This window comes from Giraffa tippelskirchi, chromosome 12 (genome assembly GCF_054371585.1).
Source record: "Giraffa tippelskirchi isolate mGirTip1 chromosome 12, T2T-mGirTip1v1.2.pri, whole genome shotgun sequence".
Lineage (NCBI taxonomy): Eukaryota > Metazoa > Chordata > Mammalia > Artiodactyla > Giraffidae > Giraffa > Giraffa tippelskirchi.
Window position 1 is genome coordinate 41,980,456 of NC_137286.1, and position 19,841 is coordinate 42,000,296.

At 42.1% G+C, this 19,841-nt stretch overlaps 1 long non-coding RNA gene across 1 annotated transcript in view; it reads left to right on the forward strand.

Annotated features, from left to right (window-relative positions):
- The window catches only part of LOC145528440 (uncharacterized), a 39,051-nt gene extending 21,141 nt beyond the window's left edge, over positions 1-17,910 (forward strand). The window contains exons 7-10 of the long non-coding RNA XR_014070403.1: positions 14,181-14,348; positions 16,286-17,191; positions 17,581-17,659; positions 17,795-17,910. This is a non-coding gene — a long non-coding RNA (uncharacterized LOC145528440). The remainder of the gene's footprint in view (positions 1-14,180; positions 14,349-16,285; positions 17,192-17,580; positions 17,660-17,794) is intronic.
- Positions 17,911-19,841: the final 1,931 nt, after the last annotated feature.

Below are 19,841 nucleotides of genomic sequence, written 5' to 3' on the forward strand. Positions count from 1 at the left end.
GCTGTATTAGTGATTTGTATTTATTTGTTTCAAGTGTACAGGAACTTGGTTCAGTTATATTAATCTGATGTAAACTGATTATATCAGTTCAGTTTAGTTGCTTAGTTGTGTCCGACTCTTTGCGACCCCATGGACTGCTGCATGCCAGGCTTCCCCGACCATCACCAACTCCCGGAGTTTACCCAAACTCATGTCCATTGAGTCAGTGATGCCATCCAACCATCTCATCCTCTGTCATCCCCTTCTCCTCCTGCCCTCAATCTTTCCCAGCATCAGGGTCTTTTCCAATGAGGCAGTTCTTCGCATCAGATGGCCAAAGTATTGGAGTTTCAGCTTCAAGATCAGTCCTTCCACTGAACACCCAGGACTGATCTCCTTTAGGATGGACTGGTTGGATCTCCTTGCAGTCCAAGGAGTCTTCTCCAATACCACAGTTCAAAAGCATCAATTCTTCAGTGCTCAGCTTTCTTTATAGTCCAACTCTCACATCCATACATGACTACTGGAAAAACCATAGCCTTGACTAGATGGACCTTTGTTGGCAAAGTAATGTCTCTGCTTTTTAATATGCTGTCTAGGTTGGTCATAACTTTCCTTCCAAGGAGTAAGTGTCTTTTAATTTCATGGCTGCAGTCACCATCTGCAGTGATTTTGGAGCCCCCAAAATTAAAGTCAACCACAGTTTCCACTGTTTCCCCATCTATTTCCCATGAAATGATGGGACTGGATGCCATGATCTTAGTCTTCTAAATGTTGAGCTTTAAGCCAACTTTTTCACTCTCCTCTTTCACGTTTATCAAGAGGCTCTTTAGTTCTTCTTCACTTTCTGCCATAAGGGTGCTGTCATCTGCATATCTGAGGTTATTGATATTTCTCCCAGCAATCTTGATTCCAGCTTGTGCTTCATCCATCCCAGCATTCCTCACGATGTACTCTGCATATAAGTTAAATAAGCAGGGTGACAATATACAGCCTTGACGTACTCCTTTTACTATTTGGATCCAGTCTGTTGTTCCATGTCCAGTTCTAACTGTTGCTTCCTGACCTGCATACAGATTTCTCAAGAGGCAGGCCAGGTGGTCTGGTATTCCCATCTCTTTCAGAATTTTCCACAGTTAATATTAATACATAATATTAATCTATTCTCATCTGGGTTCTTTTTTCATATAGGTGATTAGAGTGTGTTCAATAAATTTCCCTATGCTAATCAATAGGTACTTGTTGATCATCTATTTGACATATATTAATGTGTGTATGTTAATTCCAATCCCTTAAATTATCCCGCCTGCGTCTGGAGGACAACGGGCACTCCAGGTCCATCGTGGAGGCACACAGCCTGCCACATGCTCCCAGCTCTCTCAGCCCCAGGACACTCCAGCCTTGGGACCCAAGCCAATCGGGCTCCAGGGATGTGACACCAGCCTTTTTTTTTGTTTTTTTTTTTTGACCCTTTCCTACTTAAAGACTTTTTTTTTGCCTTTTAAAATTTTTTATTTTTTAAATTAATTTTATTTTAGTTGGAGAATAAGTACTTTACAATATTGTGATGGTTTTTGCCATACATCAACATGAGTCAGCACAGGTATACATGTGTCCCCCACGTCCCGAACACTCCTCACCTCCCTCCCCATCCCATCCCTCTGAGTTGTCCCAGGGCACCAGCTTTGGGTGCCCTGCTTCATTGAACTTGCGCTGGTCATCTGTTTTACATATGGTAATGTACATGTTTCATTGCTATTTTCTCTCTCAAATCATCCCATCCTCACCTTTCTCCCACTGAGGCCAAAAGTCTGTTCTTTACTTCTATGTCTCTGATCAGAGTCAGCATTTCTTTTTTGTTTTTTCTGTTTTTTTCCCACCATCTGAACTGGAGTATGTAGGTGAATTACTATCTTGTGGGTGTTTTTTTCCCTTCTACCACAACTTGTTTCAAACGTGTATATATTTAACACAAATGTGTATATATTTTGGTTTTTTCCCATATAGATTGTTACAGAGTATGGAGTAAGGTTCCTTGTGTTATACAGTGGGTCCTGGTCATTTATTTTATAAACAGTATTGGACATATATTAGTCTGAAGTTGCTCATTTCTCCATGCCGCATATCTTTATATCTTGGTGACTGGAAATTTCTAAGTCTGTGAGGCAGTGTCTCCAGGCAAAAAATTCATTTTTATGCATCTTTAGATTCCACTTAGGAGTGACATCATATGATACTTGTCTCTCCCTGTCTGCCTTAATTCACTTGGAATGATCATCTCTACTTTCTTTCCCGTGGCTGAACATGGCTTTATTTCCTACTTCTTTATTATTGAGAAATATTGTATTGTGTGTATATACCCCATTGTCTGTATCCATTCATCTCTTCTTCTGCAATTAACTTGATTCCCTGTCTTGGCTGTGCTATATAGTGGGGCCAAAATGACAGGGTGACCCATCTCTTTTAAAATTTTGGTTGTCTCCACCTAGCTGTCTTGACTCCATCCCAGTTCAGATATGAGACACAGCCTGCTCAGGCTCCAGGGATGCGACAGCAGCCCAAGAGAGGGAGGCTGCAAGGAATAAACTTGGCATTGTTTTTTTTCTTTTCTTTTCCTCATGCCAATCCTATGTTGGAATATAGTCAGTTTGTAGTTTTGTGCTTACTGTCAGTGTACAGCACTTGATTCAGTATTGACGTATACACACAGGATGTCTGTTCTTCTATGGATTCTTTTTCCACAGAATTTAGTGCAGAAGGTTGAGCGAAGTTCTACGTGCCTGTATGTACCGCATCTCCTTTGAGCTTTGATCTGTCAGTGGACATTTTGGTCAGGTGTGTGTCTCAGCTTTTGTAAGTAGTGCTTCAGTGAACGTTGGGGTGTGTGTGTCGTTTTGAATGATGGTTTTATCAGGATACCAGGCCCAGAAGTGAGAATGTCAGATCCTAGACATAGCTCCCTTGAAAGTTTTTTTTTTTTTTTTGGCATGTGAAGACTGTCTTTTCTAGTGGCTATTGCCAGTGTCCCTTCCCACCAACCGTGTAGGGGAGTTCCCTCTCCTCCTGGCCCTCTCCCCCATTTATTGTTTGTAGCCTTGTGAGGACGGTCATTCGAACTGGTGTCATTTGATTTCCTGTTGTGGTTTGATTGGCATTCCTCCTGTAATAATTCAGGGTGTTGAGCATCTTGTCCTGTGAAGGTATGGTTTTTTCTTTTTTTTTCCTCTTTCATGGTTGCAAAGAAAATATACCTGTTGCAGTTAACTCTTTGATAGTGGGTTGTGTTTGTAACTATTTCTGCAATATTCTCCCTAGGACTTTCCCCGAGGGCAACTGTCATTAACACCCCCAAAGTCTTGTGAATTGAAGGTGCCAGTAAGCACAGGTTAGGCTTCCCTGGTGGCTCAGATGGTAAAGAATCTGCCTGCAATTCAGGAGACCCAGGGTCGATCCCAGGGTCTGGAAGATCCCCTGGAGAAGGGAATGGCAACCCACTCCAATATTCTTGCCTGGGAAATCCCATGTTCAGAGGAGCCCGGCAGGTAAGCACAGGCGGCCAAGTTGTAGTTACAGAAAATGTCCACATGGTGGCAGCAGTTTTTCATTCCCAACTCTGGTTCTTGGGGCAACCAGAACCTAAGGAAGAGTTGGCTTCCTAGGCTGTGAACTGGAGTGGAATGTGCCTGAGCAAGCTCCCAAGGGCTTGTGTCTCACTACTTGTTCCCCCTAAAACTTCACCCCTTTCCTCAGACTTTCCTTATCCCACCTGGGGCCACAGCACCCTGCTGAGGTGCTAGGAGGCTTCACTCTCAAGAAAGAGGCTTAAGCTGTGAACCCCAGCACCAGGAGAACTGAAAACTAGGTGGCATTATTGAGGCCAGACAGTTGTCACAACATCCTTTGGGTGCATTAGGGACTATGGTCCCTGTCAGAGCAAACCAGAGGTACAAGCTTAAGAGGGGCTCAATTAAGAGCATCCTCTCTGATGGTTTCAACCCCACATGGACTGAAGCCTGCTCAGGCTGCAGTGATGGGATAGCAGCCGGGGTCAGGAAAGTCAGCAGGAATAAACTAGGCAAGGCTTTTCTTTTTTATTCTTTAATTTCATGCCTGTGGTATGCTGGAGTATAGTCGTTGTGCAGTGTTGCGCCTGCTGTCAGTATCCAGCCACCTGAGTGAGCTATGACATGTATGTAAAGCATATGTATTCTTTTTCAGATTCATCTGCTGTAGAAGTTATTGCAAAGTGGAGCAAAGTTCCCTGGGCTGAACATCGTGTCCTTGCAGGGTATCTGTTACATATACAGATTTCTGTGGATACGGTAGAGATACAGATTTCTGTGGAAGAAACAAAGAAAGGAAGGGGATAATCCTTGTGTATTATCTACTAACATACACATTTTTGTGCATATGTTAGTCCTGACTTCCTAATTCATCCCTGGTCCTTTGGTTTTATTTATTTATTGTTTGTTTGGAATTCTTTGTGTTTGAATTCTCTGAGTCTCTCTTTATGTTGTAATTGAATTCCTTTGTATCTCTTTTTTTCTTTTACCTAGAAGGGACACCGCATGCTAGTCTTCCTCTGGCTGGCTGGCTTCACTTAGTGTATGATCCTCCAAGATCTATCTCTGTGACTACCAGTGGCATAATTTCATGATTTCAGTAGTAGTTTTTCATGCCTGTGTAATAGTTCATTTTCTGTATGTATTGCATTGTTTTTAAGCCTTAATCTGAAGCTGGACATTTTGCTGGGTCTGCGTTCAGGCTGTTTTAACTAGTGCTGAAGTGAACGTTGGGGTGCATACAACTTCTTGAAATATGGTTTTCCTGGGATATAGGCCCAAGTGTGGGAATGTCAAATGGTAGGTTTAGTTTGCATTTATTGTTTGTAGACTTGTGAGGATGGCCAGTCTGGTGAAATTTGATTTCTCGTTGTCATTTTGGCTGGCATTCCTCCTGTAATAATTAGGGACGCTCTGCATCCTATTCTGTGACAGTAAGTTTTTGTTTTTTTCTCCTTCATGGTTGTGAGGAAAATTTACCAGTTTAGTTGATTTTTTGAAAATCAGTTGTGTTTATATTTTTTTCTGCAATATTCTCCCCAGGACCTTTCCCGAAGGCAGCTGTCATTAACAGCCCCTGAAGTCAGTTAAGTTGGAGGTACCGGTAAGCGCAGGTGGTCAAGTTGTAGTTATAGAAAATGTCCACAAGGCGGCGGCACTTTCCCACACCCAAATCATTCTTCGGGCAACTAGAGCCTGAGGAAGAGCTGGCTTCCTAGGCTGTGAATTAGTGTGGAGTGTGCCTGAGCAAACACCCAAGGGCTTAGTCTCAATACTTCTTCCCCCTAAAGCTTCACCCCTTTCCTGAAGACTAATCTCAGCTTGGACCACAGCACCCTGAGGTTGCACTCTCAGGAAGGAGGCTTGAGCCGGGACCCCAGCACCAGAAGATGTGGAAGCTAGGTGACTTTTCCAAGGTCGTTGAGGCCAAAGTGTCAGGACAGCATCAGTTGTGTGCCCTAGGGACTGTGGTCCCTGCCAGATCAAACCAGAAAGTACAAATTTAAGAGGGGCCTTAATGAAGAGCAAGAGCTTCCCTGGTGGCTCAGACGGTAAAGCGTCTACCCAGGTTCAATCCTTGGGTCCAGAAGATCTCCCGGAGAAGGAAATGGCTACCCACTCCAGTATTCTTGTCTGGAGAATCCCATGGACAGAGGAGCCTGATAGGCTACAGCCCCACCACAGTCCGGCCATGAAAACAGCCTGCTGAGGCTCCAGGAATGGGATGGAAGCCTAAATCGGGTAAATGTTTCATATCTGAGGACAAGATTGTTGGATGCATCTAACATTCATATAGAGGACGAATAGCATTACAGATTCAACGGACGTGAGCTTGGGCAAAGCTCCTGGACATGGTGAGGGACAGGGAAGCCTAGCGTGCTGCTGCAGTCCATGGGATTGCAGTCAGACATGACGGAGCGACTGAACAACAGTGTATCCTACATGAAGACGTGAGTGCAAATTTAACGAATGAAAATACAATTTTCTATATTTCATGTATGAAAGCGTGTGCATATTTCAAGTCTAAAAATAGAATTTTCTCTATTATATGAAAGTGTGCATGAATTTTCATATCTAAAAATATGGGTACGTATTTCATGGATGAAAAATAGAATTTTCAATATTTCATATATGAAGAAATGGGTGCATATTTTATGAATGAAAATATAGTTTTCTATAATTTATATATGAAATCATGGGTGCATATTTCATGGACCAAAATGAAATTTTCAAAATTTTATTTATGAAAACATGAGTGTATATTTCTTCTATGAAAATAGAATTTTCTGTATTTCATACATAAATCATGGGTGCATATTTCAAGGATGGAAATAGAACTTTCTATATGTCATATATGAACACATGAGTATATATTTCATGGATGAAAATGGAATTTTTAATGTTTCATATATGAAAACATGGATGTATATTTTATGGATGAATAGAGAATTTTCTATATTACATATATGAAAATATGGGCACGTATTTCATACATGAAAATAGAATTTTTGATATTTCATATGTGAAGCTATGAGTATGTATTTCATATGAAAATAGAATTTTTGATATTTCATATATGACATGGGTGCATATACATAGATGAACATAGAATTTTCCATATTTCTCATAAAAATATGGGTACATGTCATACATAGAAATAGAATTTCCTACATTTCATAAATGAAAACATTTTTTCACATGTCAGAAAAAAATATATGTGTGTATTTCATGTATGAAAAGAGAATTTTCTATATTTCACAGATGAAAATATGTGTACACATTTCATATATGAAAGAATTTTCTATATTTCACAGATGTAAATATAGGTGCATGTTTCATATATGAATAGAGAATTTTCTATATCTCAGGTGAAAATATAGGTGCATATTTCATATGTGAAAGAATTTTCTATATTTCATAAATGAAAAGTTAGGTGCAAATTTCATATATGAAAATAGAAATTTCTATATATCATAGTTGAAAATGCAGTTGAATATTTCATATATGAAAGTAGAATTTTCTACATTTCATATAGGATAATATAAGCTCAGCTGTGATAATGTCAAATCCTAGGCTTAGTGTCTTGATAGCTTTTATTCAGCAGACATTGTTGCTTATTGTGGTTGTTGCTAATGTACGTTCCCACTGATGGTGTAGGAGGCTTCCTCTTACTCCAAACTCACTCCTGCATTTATTGTTTGTAGACTTGAGGATGGCCATTCTGACAGGTGGGATTTGATTTCTATTTGCCATTTTGATTGGCATTCCTCCTGTAATGATTAGGGCTGCTGAGCATCCTGTCCTAGGTGGAGGTATGGGGTTTGTTGGGGTTTTTTTTACCCTTTAAGGGTGTGAGGAAAATAGACCTGTGGCAGTTGGCTTCCTAAAAGTCGTTCGTGTTTGGAATTTATCTTGCAATACCTGCCACAGGACGTTTCCTGAGAGCAGCTGTCATGAGCAGTCGCCCAGCCCTTGTGAATTAGAGGTGCCGGTAAGCACTGGTGGTCAGTTGTAGCTACAGGAAATGTCCACAAGGCGGCAGCACTTTTTGATGCCCACCTCTGGTTCTTGGGGCAAGCAGAAGCTTCAGGAAAGTCGGCTTCAGGAAAGTCGGCTTCCTGGCTGTGAAACAGAGTGAAATGTGCCTGAGCAACCACTGAAGGGCTTGTGTCTCACTGCTTTTTCCTCTTAAAGCATCACACACACGCTCTTCTTGATAGCCTCACTTTTTCCACCTTAGACCTTCTTGATAGCTTTTTTTGAACATTCGGAGTCTGTCCATATACTGACTGTAGGCAATGTATCTTTCCGCCAACAGCTTAGGGGATTCCTTTCCTTCCATTCTGTCTCCTGTATTTACAGTTTGTCGAATTTTGACAACAGCCATTGTGATTGGTGGGATTTGATTTCCCATTGTCATTTTGATTGGCATTCCTGCAGCTATTACGGATGCTGAGCATCTTGTCTTGTGGCGGACATTTGATTTTGTTTTTTAGTTTTTTTTGTTTAAAGGATGTGAGGACAATTTACCTTTGGCAATTGGCTTCCTGAGAGTTGGCTGGTTTTGAATATATTTCTGCAATACCTGCCCCACGGCATTTCCTGAGGGTAGCCGACAATTAACTGAACCACAGCCCTCGTGAATTGAGGGAGGTGTCTGCGTGCACTGGTGATCAAGTTGTAGTTACAGAAAATGTCCACAAGGAGGCAGCACTTTCACCTGCCCAACATTGGTTCCTGGGGCAGCCAGATCCTTAGGGCAGGTTGGCTTGCTGGGGTGTGAAATAGAGTGGAATGTGCCTGAGCAAGCAGGAAAGGGCTTGAGACTCACTACTTTTCCCCCCTAAAACTTCACACAAGCATCCTGTCCAGACTAACGCCTTCCGGGTCCAGAGCACACTGCTGAGGGCGCTTAGGTGCCTAGGAGGCTGCCCTCTCAGCAAAGAGGCTTGTGCTGGGAACCCCAGTGCCAGGAGAGGTGGTGGCTCGCTGAATTTTGCCTTCAAATTCCTGGAGGCCTTCATGCCATGTGGGACTCTGATCCCCCCACCCCCAGAACGTAGCAGATGTGCTAGGTCACTTCAGTTGTGTCCAGCTCTTTGCAACCTCATGGACTGTAGCCTGCCAGGCTTCTGTGCGTGGACTTCTCCAGGCAAGAATACTGGAGTGGGTTGCCATTTCCTACTCCAGAACGTAGCAGATAGTAGTCCTTTAAAAAGCGTTCAATGAAGGGCACTGTGCCAGGCTGTGTCAACCCCTCCGTAGTCCAGCAGTGGGACCCCAGCCTGCCCGACCTTCAAGGATGGGATTGCATCCCAAGTCAGGGAGGTAGATAAAAGAGCAGGCACTCCTTTTCTTACCTTTTCTTTAACCTCTTGCCGATGCTTCTTTGCAGAATAGTTGATTTTCGGTGTTGTGATTGTTGTCAGCGTACAGCTGCCTGATTCAATATTACATATCTATGAGGTATCTCTATTTTTTCTTTTTTTGGACCTTTGCCATAGAAGTTCCAGTGAAGTGCTGATCATCAGGTCCTCGTGGAACATCTATCTCAGATACACTTCTGTGATACCAACAAGGAAGGTAGTAGATCATTTTTTGTGAATTATCTCAGAGATAACGATTTCTTTGTGTAGGTTAGAGATACGTATTTCTGTTTATATGTGGAAGGAAGGAAGAGGATAATCCCTGTGGATTATCTATTACAAATACAGATTTCTTGTCTTTGTAGGTTTCTAGCTCCTAATTCATTCCAGGCCCTTCAATTTTTTTGCTTCTGGAACCCTTTGTTTGACTTGGAATGCTCAGAGTCCCTCTTTGGATTGTAAACTTGTTGCCTTGTATGTCTATTTTTATTTTTCCTGGCAAGTATGTCACATATCATAGACCTCCTCTGCCTGACTGAGTTCCCTTGGTGCATGATCCTTCAAGGTCCGTCCCTGTGGCTCCCAGTGTCATAATTCCCTAACTTCAGTGGTGGTTTTTTAGGAGTGAGACATAGTCTACCGTATATATGTACAAATAGTCTACCGTATATATGTACAACACCTTGCTTAAGCTTTAATCTCGGTGGAGATTTTGCTGGTTGTATGTCTTGGCTATTGGAAGTAGTCCTGCAGTATTTGTTGGGGTTCATGTACCTTTTGGTTGATGGTTTGCTCAACATATAGGCCCAAATGTGGGAATGTGAGATCCCACGTTGTAACCTGTCTTGATAGGTTTTTTTTTTTTGAGGCATACATTTATTGTTTGTAGACTTGTGAGGATGGCCATTGTGACTAGTGGAATTTGATTTCCCATTGTCATTTTGATTGGCATTCCTGCAGCAATTATGGATGCAGAGCATTTTGTCCTGTGGTGGAGGTTTGGGTTTGTTTGGCAGGTGGCTTTCTGAAAGTCAACTGTGTTTGGAATTTATTTCTCCAGTATCCACACCGTGACATTTCCTGAGGACAACTGGTGATCAAGTTCTAGTTACAGAGTTCAATAGGCGATAGCATTTTTGCATACCCATATTTGGTTCCTGGGGCAACCAGAGCCTCAGGGAAAGTTGGTTTCCTGGGCAGTCTCTTTTTGGGTTGTAAATTTGTTGACCTGCATATCTATTTTTATTTTGCCTGGACTGTAGTTCGTATACCATAGTCTTCCTCTGCCTGACTGATTCCCCTTAGTGTATGATCTTCAAGGTCCATCCCTGTGGCTCCCAGGAACCTAATTCCCTAATTTCAGTGGTGATTTTTAATGAGTAAGAAATAGTCTGCTGTATATATGTACACTTCTTGTTTAAGCTCTAACTTCTGGTTAGAGATTTTGTGGTTGTGTGTCTCGGCTACTGGAAGTCGTGCTGGAGGTTTGTTGCGGCGCTTGTGCCTTTTGATCGATGGCTTTCTCAGGATACAGGCCAAAGTGGGCACATGTCTGATCCTTGGCTTAGCAGGACTTGATTTTTTTTTTTTTTCAGGGATTCGGAGACTGGCCATGATACTGGCTGCTGCCGATGTATATTCCCACCTAGAGCTAAGGGCAATTCTTTGTTCCCCATACTCCATCCCAAATTTATTGTTGCAAATTTGTGACATTGGCCATTGTGAGTGGTGGGATTTGATTTCCCATCGTCTTGTCGATTGCCATTTCTGCAGCGATTTGTAATGCTGAGCATCTTGTTTGGTGGGGGAGGTTTAGGTTTGTGTTCTTTATTTTTCCTTAAAGAGTGTAAGGACAATTTAGCTTTGGGAATTGGCTTCCTGAAAGTCGGCTGTGTTTGGAATTTATTTCTCCCGCGCCGGCCGCGGGACGTTTCCTGACGGCGGCTGTCATTCACAGAACCCCAGGCCTTGTGAACTGCGGTGCCTGTGAGCAAGAACGATCAACTTGTAGTTCCAGGAAATGTCCACAAGGCGGCAGCACTTTTCGGGCTCAGCTTGGTGCCTGAGAGCAGCCAGAGGCTGAGGGCAAGTTGGCTTCCTGGGCTGTGAAATAGAGTAGAATGTGCCTGAGCGAACAGGAAGGGGCTTGAATCTCACTACTTTCTCCCCCTAAAGCATCACACAAACACCACGTCCAGACTAATCCCTTCAGGGTCCACAGTACACTGCTGAGGGTGCTCAGGTGCTGGGAGGCTGCACGCTCAGGAAGGAGGCTTGGACCCTGATCTCCAGCACCGGGGGAGGTTGAGGCTAGCTGAATTTTGCCTTAAAATTCCTTCGGACCTTGATGCCAGGCGGGACTCTTGTCCTAGCCAGACAGAGCACACAGTGGACCTTTCAAAAGTGTTCAATGAAGGGTACCCTGCCACGCTGTGTCAACCCCACCCGAGTTCAGCAGTGGGACCCAAGCCTGCCCAGCCTCCAGGGATGGGATAGCATCCCACATCAGGGAGGTTGGACATGATACAGTAGGTACTGCTTTCCTGCCCTTTTCTGTAACATTTTGCCAATACTACCTTGCAGCATAGACTATTTGCTTTCTGCCATTAGGGTGGTGTCATCTGCATATCTGAAGTTGTAGATATTTCTCCCAACATCTTGACTCGAGCTTTTGTTTCATTCCACCTGGCATTTCACTTGATGTTACTCTGCATGTAAGCTAAGTAAGTGGAATCACAATATATAGTCTTGACGTCCTCCTTTCCCAATCTTGAACTAGTCCGTTGTGCCCGTCTGGTTCTAACTGTTGTTTCTTGACCTACGTACAAGCTTCTCTGGAGGCAGGTAAGGTGGTCTGCTATCCTCTCTCTTTAAGAGTTTTCCACGGTTTGTTGTGATCCACACAATTAAAGGCTTTAATTCTTAGAAAGGTTTTAATTTTATGATGTAAAAATATCTACCTCATTTTATGTGTGACATATATACCTTTATTTTTATATATGAGATATATACCTATATTGTCATATAAGGGATATATACTAATATTTTCACGTAATACACATGTACCTATATTGCCATATATGAAATATATTGAATACTACTCAGCAAAATAGCAAAATGAAATGGGAAATTCTTAAAAATGGAAGACTCCATCAAGATACTGATTTTAATGAGATTTTAAAAAATCACATTAAGTAGTTTTACTCTTTTATGCTTTAGAAAGAATTTATCAGTGAAGTCAAGGCAATTAATCTCAATATAAGATAATTTTTTTTTTTTACTTAAGATGCTTCTGTCAATGTTCTCTGACAAAATATTTTATTTTCATTAGTTTTGATGCCTACACGTGATTTCTGTTCGCAGTGCTCTATAACTAGAAATCATTTAGCAATCTGCTTGGAGAAAGAAATGGCAACCCACTCCAGTGTTCTTGCCTGGAGAATCCCAGGGACAGAGGAGCCTGATGGGCTGCCATCTATGGGGTCGCTCAGAGTCGGACACGACTGAAGCGACTTAGCAGCAGCAGCAGCGGCAGCAGCGATCTTCTAGTTTCAAATTAAGTCTTTTGTACATATTAAGATGTAAGACAGTGTACTTGAGTTAGAAGGGTTATCTTAAGTCTCTAAAAGCATTAGTCAAAAGGCACAACAATGATTTTCATTATGGTCCCTGGACTGGTATTTGCAAATCTTCTAAATCAGAAGTTCTGGAACTGCCAACTAACAATTTTAGTTAATAAGCCTTCCAGGTGAATCTGAGGCACTGAAGCAAACTGAAGTTTGAGAACTATTGCCCTGGAAGGGTTGGCAAAACTCATATTTTACCAAGCCCAAGTTGTACAAATTATGAGTTATAGTTAAATTTTCATATCATTATGAGTTATAGTAAAATTTTCCTTCTTTTGGTTATAGAACAATTGCAAATGAGTGTACTCTGCAAACATATATGTATATTTTCATATATGAAATAATATACCTGTTTTCATATATGAAATATGTACCTAGGATTTCATATTTAAAATACATAGTTTTTCATATATGAAATATATACCTAATTAGCTATAAAGGCAATTAACATAATGACATTTTCAGCAATATAATTCTAGAGATTATCATAGTAAGTGATGTAAGTCAGAAAAAGAGCAATACCATATAATATCACTTATATGTGAAATCTAAAGTATGACACCAATGAACTTATCTATGAAATGGAAACAGACTCACAGATATAGAGAACTAGTGTTTACCAGTGGGGAGAGGGCGGTGGGAGGGGCAAGAGAGGTGTAGGGGATTAAGAGATAGAAATGACTGTGTATGAAATCAATAAGCCATAAGGATGTATTATATAGCACAAAGAAATATAGCCTTTATTTGTAATACTTTTAAATGGAGTATAATCTATAAAAATATTGAATCACTATTTTGTATATCCCCAAATAGTATTGTAAATAAACTATACTTCAACTTAAAAGTTGTTGATGGCTAGCTACAAAAACAATAAGGAACAAAAAATAAGTGAAATAAAAATGGAAAATTTTTTAAAATAGAAGATTCTGTCAAATAATGGATTTAGATGAGAATTTTGAGAATCACATAAAGTAGCTTAACTCTTATACTTTTTGCTTTCCAAGAACTTATTAGTCAAGACGAGCCAATTACTCTACCTCACACTAAACCTTACCCAGCTAAGGGCACTAAGCACATTTTGTCACCAAGATTTTCCAAGATGACTCTAGTTGGCAAAGGTTTCTTTAATCTTTCTTGTCACTGAAAGTGAAAGTTGCTCAATCATGTCTGACTCTTTGCAACCCCATGGACTATACAGTCCACGGAATTCTCCAGGCCAGAATACTGGAGTGGGTAGCCTGTCCCTTCTCCAGAGGATCTTCCCAACCCAGGGATCGAACCCAGGTCTCCCGCATTGCAGGCAGATTCTTTACCAGCTGAGCCACAAGGGAAGCCCCTTGTCACTAACTGTAGCTATTTCAGAAACATCATTGTTCTGGTAGCAATACCATGTGGTCCAACAGGTCCTAAGACTACATTACTGAGGGTTGTTTTTTTTTTTTAGTTTTCATTGAAAAGCTTTATCAAAACCTCCCTCTGCCCTTCAGATCAAGGGTTTTCTTTTTGAATGAGCAACTTAAAAAAGCGTTGTGCTGTACTTCATCTTGTCAATGTTAAATTCTCACGGAGAATAAGTCACTGGTTAAGCTGTTAGCCCCAAAGCCTTCTATTCTCCCCCTTAAAGTGCGCCTGTCTTGCATTATTAGGAATTTGGAAACTGCAAAGTGAAGAGATTACCCTGTTGAAGGAGCTGGGAAGTGGCCCATTTGGAGCGGTCCACCTGGGCAGGTGGAAGGGGCAGTGTGATGTTCTGTTAAGGTGATCAGGGAGGGCTCCATGTCAGATGAATTCTTCCAGGAGGCCCAGACCATCAGGTAAGTTTCTTCTGGGGAATCGTGGTTTAGCCCTCACCATGAGAGTATGGTCATGGTAACAGGTCTGTCTGTAGCATCCGTAAGGCCCGAATCAAGGGTCCACATATCATAGAATATATAACGGAATGTTCCTCAGTCGTAAGAAATGACAATGCCATTTCAGCAGCATGGATGGATGTAGAGATTAGCTCATTAAGTGAAGACAGAGGAAGACAAATATTATATAATATCACTTATGAGTGGACTCTAAACTATGATGCGCATGAACTTCTTGACAAGACAAACAGTCTCAGAAAAAACAAACCTAAGGTCACCGAAGGGGAAAGGGATGGGGGATTAATTAGGAATCTGGTATTAACAGGGCCAGACTCCTATATATAAAAGAGATAAACAGGGCCCTCCTGCATAGCACAGGGAACTATAGTCAATATTTGTAATAGCCTAATAATCTGAGAGCATGTATGTAGGTGTGTTTTATATATGTGTATTATATATGTTTATATATAATAAATATAAGGTATATTATATACAATATACATGTCATTTATCTCACTGAATCCCTTTGGTATATACCTGGAACTAACACAACAACATAAAACAACTATTCTTCATTAAAATGCACCAGTTTTCGATAGAAAAAAGAGAGTCCACGTATCATTGATACAAATATTTGATGTTTAAATCAATTCAAAACATCATTACACATATGCACGTCTTTATAACTGCTTAAAGATGCATAACTGAGCTCATTGCCTTGAGTAACATGATAATGCATGTCCCTATAATTAGACTAAGAAGAAAGGAAATAACTAAATATGTAACAAATCCTTATCTGTGAAAAAACTGTCAAGTTGAGATGTCAAACCTAATTTATTTTACACATCTGAAAATTAAAGATTCATCCTGAATGCTCCTCATTGTTAATTATTTAAGAAATGCAAATCAAAACTTCAATGAGGTACCACCTCAAACTGGTCATAATGTCCATCATTTAAAACTCTCCAAATAACAAGTGTTGCAGAGGGTGTGAAGAAAAGGGAACCCTCCCACACTGTTGCTGGGACTGTAAATGGTGCACTCACTGTAGCGAAGAGCATGGCAATTCCTCAAAAAAAAACTAAAAAGAGAGTTACCATATGATCCAGCAATGCCACTTCTAGCCATACATCCAGACAAGGCTCTAATTCGAAAAGATACATGCTCTATTCTTAAAGAATTTGTGCATACCAGCTGTAGATCTGACAGGAAACCTTTACTCTTACAGCTGAGATATCAAATTTGCTTTTACATGTCTGCTATATTTAGACTCTCAGTTCATAGTCCATGTAAGGACATATTGTCATAATTAAATCCAAATTGAATGTTAGCTTTATTTTTCAGATGTGCTTTCCCTCCAGCAGCCTAGGAGCATTCCCTTTTCTCCAGGTCCTGTTTCCCTGGTGTGACATTTCAAACCTCAAAAACTGTTACTTGTTGATATGAATATCAATGTCAATCTAGCTCAGTTTGAATAGAGAAGCGAAAAATCAGAGGGCCTATGTTTTCTGTTTTCTTCATGGAGAAAAACCGTTAGAAGAAAAAGTACCTGCAGCTCGTGTGCTCGTTAAGTCACTGTTTGCAGGAATTTTCTTTTATTTCTTTTTAAGTGTGACCTTTTATTCATGTAATAACAAATAACAGAATTAGAAGAAAGTAGTTTGAAGTGATCCTTGCTCCCACCTAGAAAATCAAAGGAAACAATGGAAATCACAAAGATCAAAGTGCCAAGCTTTGAAGAATATTTTAGGTTTACAAATAATGACTAGTGTGCTTGCAATTTCAACAATGTATTTTTATTCTAATAAAAAATATCCTTTTCCAGAAGGCTTCCCGCGTGGTCACCTCATGCTGGAAGCCGGGGATGCTGGAATCAGGCAACTTCCTGTGTGTCTTTACAGGACACTGGGCTGCACTCTGAGAAATTCCTGGATCTCCCCTGGATCCTGACCATCATGTGGCCACAGAAATTGGTAATGTTATTGTTTTTCCTGTTGAAATGTTTAATGACAAGATTCTTTCAGTTTCCTGATGTGGGTGAAGTGTGGAGCCCGGTGATGATTTCTTCTTCAAGAAATGCACATCCTAGTTCCCACATGAGGGTGGGCCCCCTGTCCAATGATGAGAGACCCTGCATGTGTGTGACCTGTGCCTCCTGGGAGACCAGCCCTAAACTCATCTGAACCTGACCAAGTACTGTCTACATGGTAGATTTAGACCTCTCTAAGTCCTGTCTACACCGATGATGTTTAGAGAAGACCGTGCGCTTTCTGCAATGGGAACATTCAGACCTGACCTCGTGCTCTGTGCACTAGGACATGGAGACCTGGGTAGAGACCTAGCCTGGCCTCTGTCTGGAAAACTCTGTGCCTGTGTCTGAATGTCAGCGCTCAGATGTCTGGGGTCTGGAGCTGAGGTGGGCTTCTCTGGGTAGCCGTGCTCTTCTCTGAGCGGGGCTCCATGGCCCTCCCTGGGGTCAGTGCTGCGGTCGGGCTCCTAGTCTGTCCCCCTGCCAGGTTCACCTTCCTGGGGCGCCTGCAGACCCCTCAGGTGGGATACCTGGTAATCATTCCAATGTTCCAGCACATTCAGGTTGAGTAGGGAGGCAGGTTCACCTGGTGAATTGGTTCCAGGTTCAGGGATCGGGCAAAAAGTCAATGGGCAGCAGATGAGGCTGCGGCTGTGCTCTCCTTCCAGTCGACTCTCGCCTCTGAAGAGAACAGAGCTGCCCCTCGTCTCCCAGCCCAGCTCTCCTGTTTTCTCAGAGCCTCAGCGGGACAAGAAAGACAGAGCCTGCCAGAACCGAGGTAGTGTGTTCACCTCTAGCATGAGCTTTCAAACCAGCAAAAAATCACACAGAACCGAAGTGAAAACAGGAGGGGTCTGACTTCTCAGGGACAGTTGTGGGGAAAGGAGATTGATTCTACATTTCATTCTAGGATCCCCAGAGGTCCCAGTGTCCTGGCTTGTTCACACATTGGGGGCCGGCTGACCACAGCCTTGGTTTCCTTGTCCTGACCGAGGGGACGTGTGACCCCAGGTGGGGGGTCTGGGGACTGCGTGAGTCTCACCCCATCTGCATGGGTCAGGATCATGTGTGCAGGGAGACCACAAACAAAGCTAAGAAAAAAGGACATATAATGAGAGCTTCACTTAAGTTCAGGAATTAATTTTTCACGATGTTTGCTTTATACAGACCTGTGCCTGTTTGCGTCTTTATCCCTGCATGGTTCACCCTCCCTGGGGCTCCTGGAGACTCCTCAGGTGTCTACCTGGTAAGTTTTCCATTTTCCAGCACGAGCCTGGCGGGAAGGGAGGCAGGTTCACCTGGTGAGTTGATTGTAGGGCACACGGATCAGACAAAAGGCCAACGGGCAGCAGGTGAGGTTGCTGCTGTGATTTCATTCCAGTCGACCGTCCCTCCTCAGCAGAGACCAGACCTAGCCCTCGTCTTCCAGCCATGTACCTGGTGTGTTTTGTCAACACCTCAGTGGAACAAGAAAGGACCGAGCCTGCCAGAACCAAGGTAGTGTGTTCAACGTTATCATGACAGCCGTAAAAACAGTTACTATCACACAGACCCAAAGGGAGAAGAGGAAGACTTCTCTGGGACAAGAGTGGGGAGAGGAGAGCGACCCTACCTCTTTCTACCATCCCACAGGGGTACAGAAACCCACTCATTTCCACTTTAGGGGCTCAAACAGCAGCGACCTGGTGTCCTAACCAAGGGTCGTGGGACCCCAGGTGCAGGGTCTGGGGATTGTGTGGGTCTCACCCCATCCACCATGTGTCAGGACCCTGTGTCCACAGAGCCCACGTATCTGCTCTTTACCTGCAGTGTGTCTTGTCCCCTCTGAGATTCCCAACGTCTGAATTGAGGGTGTTGCCCTGATTAACTTGTGGTCCTTTTTCTTCTCTTCACATTGTCGCATTCATATGAGGTCAGGCAACTTTGAGTGGGTTGCTGCTCTGTGTTCTGAGTGAAAGCCTTTGGTGGTGTCATATTAATATCATAGCATATCCCATATCTAATTCATAGAGATGCCACTGTCTGGTTTTCCCTCCACCAAGCTCAGGTAGTTTAATTTGTGATTTAATTTTTATTTTATATTGGAGTAGACTTGATTTCCATTGTTTTGTTGATTTTATATGTACAGGAAGTTGATGCAATTTTACATATATGTATGGAGAAGGAAATGGCAACCCACTCCAGTATTCTTGCCTGGAAAATTCCATGAACAGAGGAGCCTGGTGGGTTACAGTCCATAGAGTCACAAAGAGTTGGACACAACTGAGTGAATTTCTTTCTTTCTTTCTAGGGAACGGGAAAGAGCAACTGAGCCAAGATGGTATGCTCAGGCTCTCTCACCCCACAGCCTCTTGCTCTCGGCTCCACGTTTTGTAAATAATGATTATGTAACAGCTGAGATCACTTATAACACTGGGCATGTGCCTCACGAGGCACTCGCTTGGCCATGGGCTCCTTTTGTTCTGTAAGCACGTGTAACTCCGTCAGGAAAGCCTTTGTGGTTATACTAGGTTATGTTACGGCTCTGCATCAGCCAGGAGAGAATAAATGTGTCTGCAGTTTCTACAGCTCCTCCTGTCTTTGCAGCTCCCCTCTCGTGCCTTGCCTGCCATGGGTTCAGCGAACAGAGATACAGCGAAACTGTTGGCACCGTGAGCAGGATCAGCAGGACTCTTTTTCCATTTTTTTCTCATATAGGTTATTACAGTTTTTTTCAGTAGAGTTCCTGATTGTATTCAGTAAGTCCTATTTGATTATCAATTTGATAAATATTAGTGTGTATATTAATCTGAAACTCTTAGTTTACCCCTCCCTTTTACCTTTCTTTTGATCATCATAATTTGGTTTTCTCAGTCTGTGAGCCTGTTTCTGTTGTGTACATTAGTTCATCTGTATGAATTTACAGACTCCACTTGTATATTATATGCTATTTGTCTTTTTGTCTCTGACTTACCTCGCTTAGTATGAAAATTCTTTAGACCATCCATGCTGCCGCAAATGTCATCACTTTTTCTGTTTTATGGCTGAGTAGTATTCAATTGTATGGTTGTATCATGTAGTCTTCATTTTTCTTCGGTGGACATTTTGGCGGATTCTATGTCTCGGCTATTGTAAATAGTGCTACTCTGAAAATCGAGGGGCACCTGTCATTTCGAATGATGAATTTCTGCAGATGGGAGTGGGATTGCAGGGTTGTATGATAGCTCTCTGTTGAGTGTTTCAAGGAACCTCCGTGCTGTTTTCCACAGTGGTTTCACGATTTACACCCGCACCAACACTGTAGGAGGATTCCCTTTTCTGTACATCCTCTGCAGTATTTATTCTTTGTAGATCTTTTCAATGATGGCCATTGTGATCAGTATGTGGTGATACCTCATTGCAGTTTTGATTGGCATTGATTTGATAATTATTGATGGGGAGTATCTTTC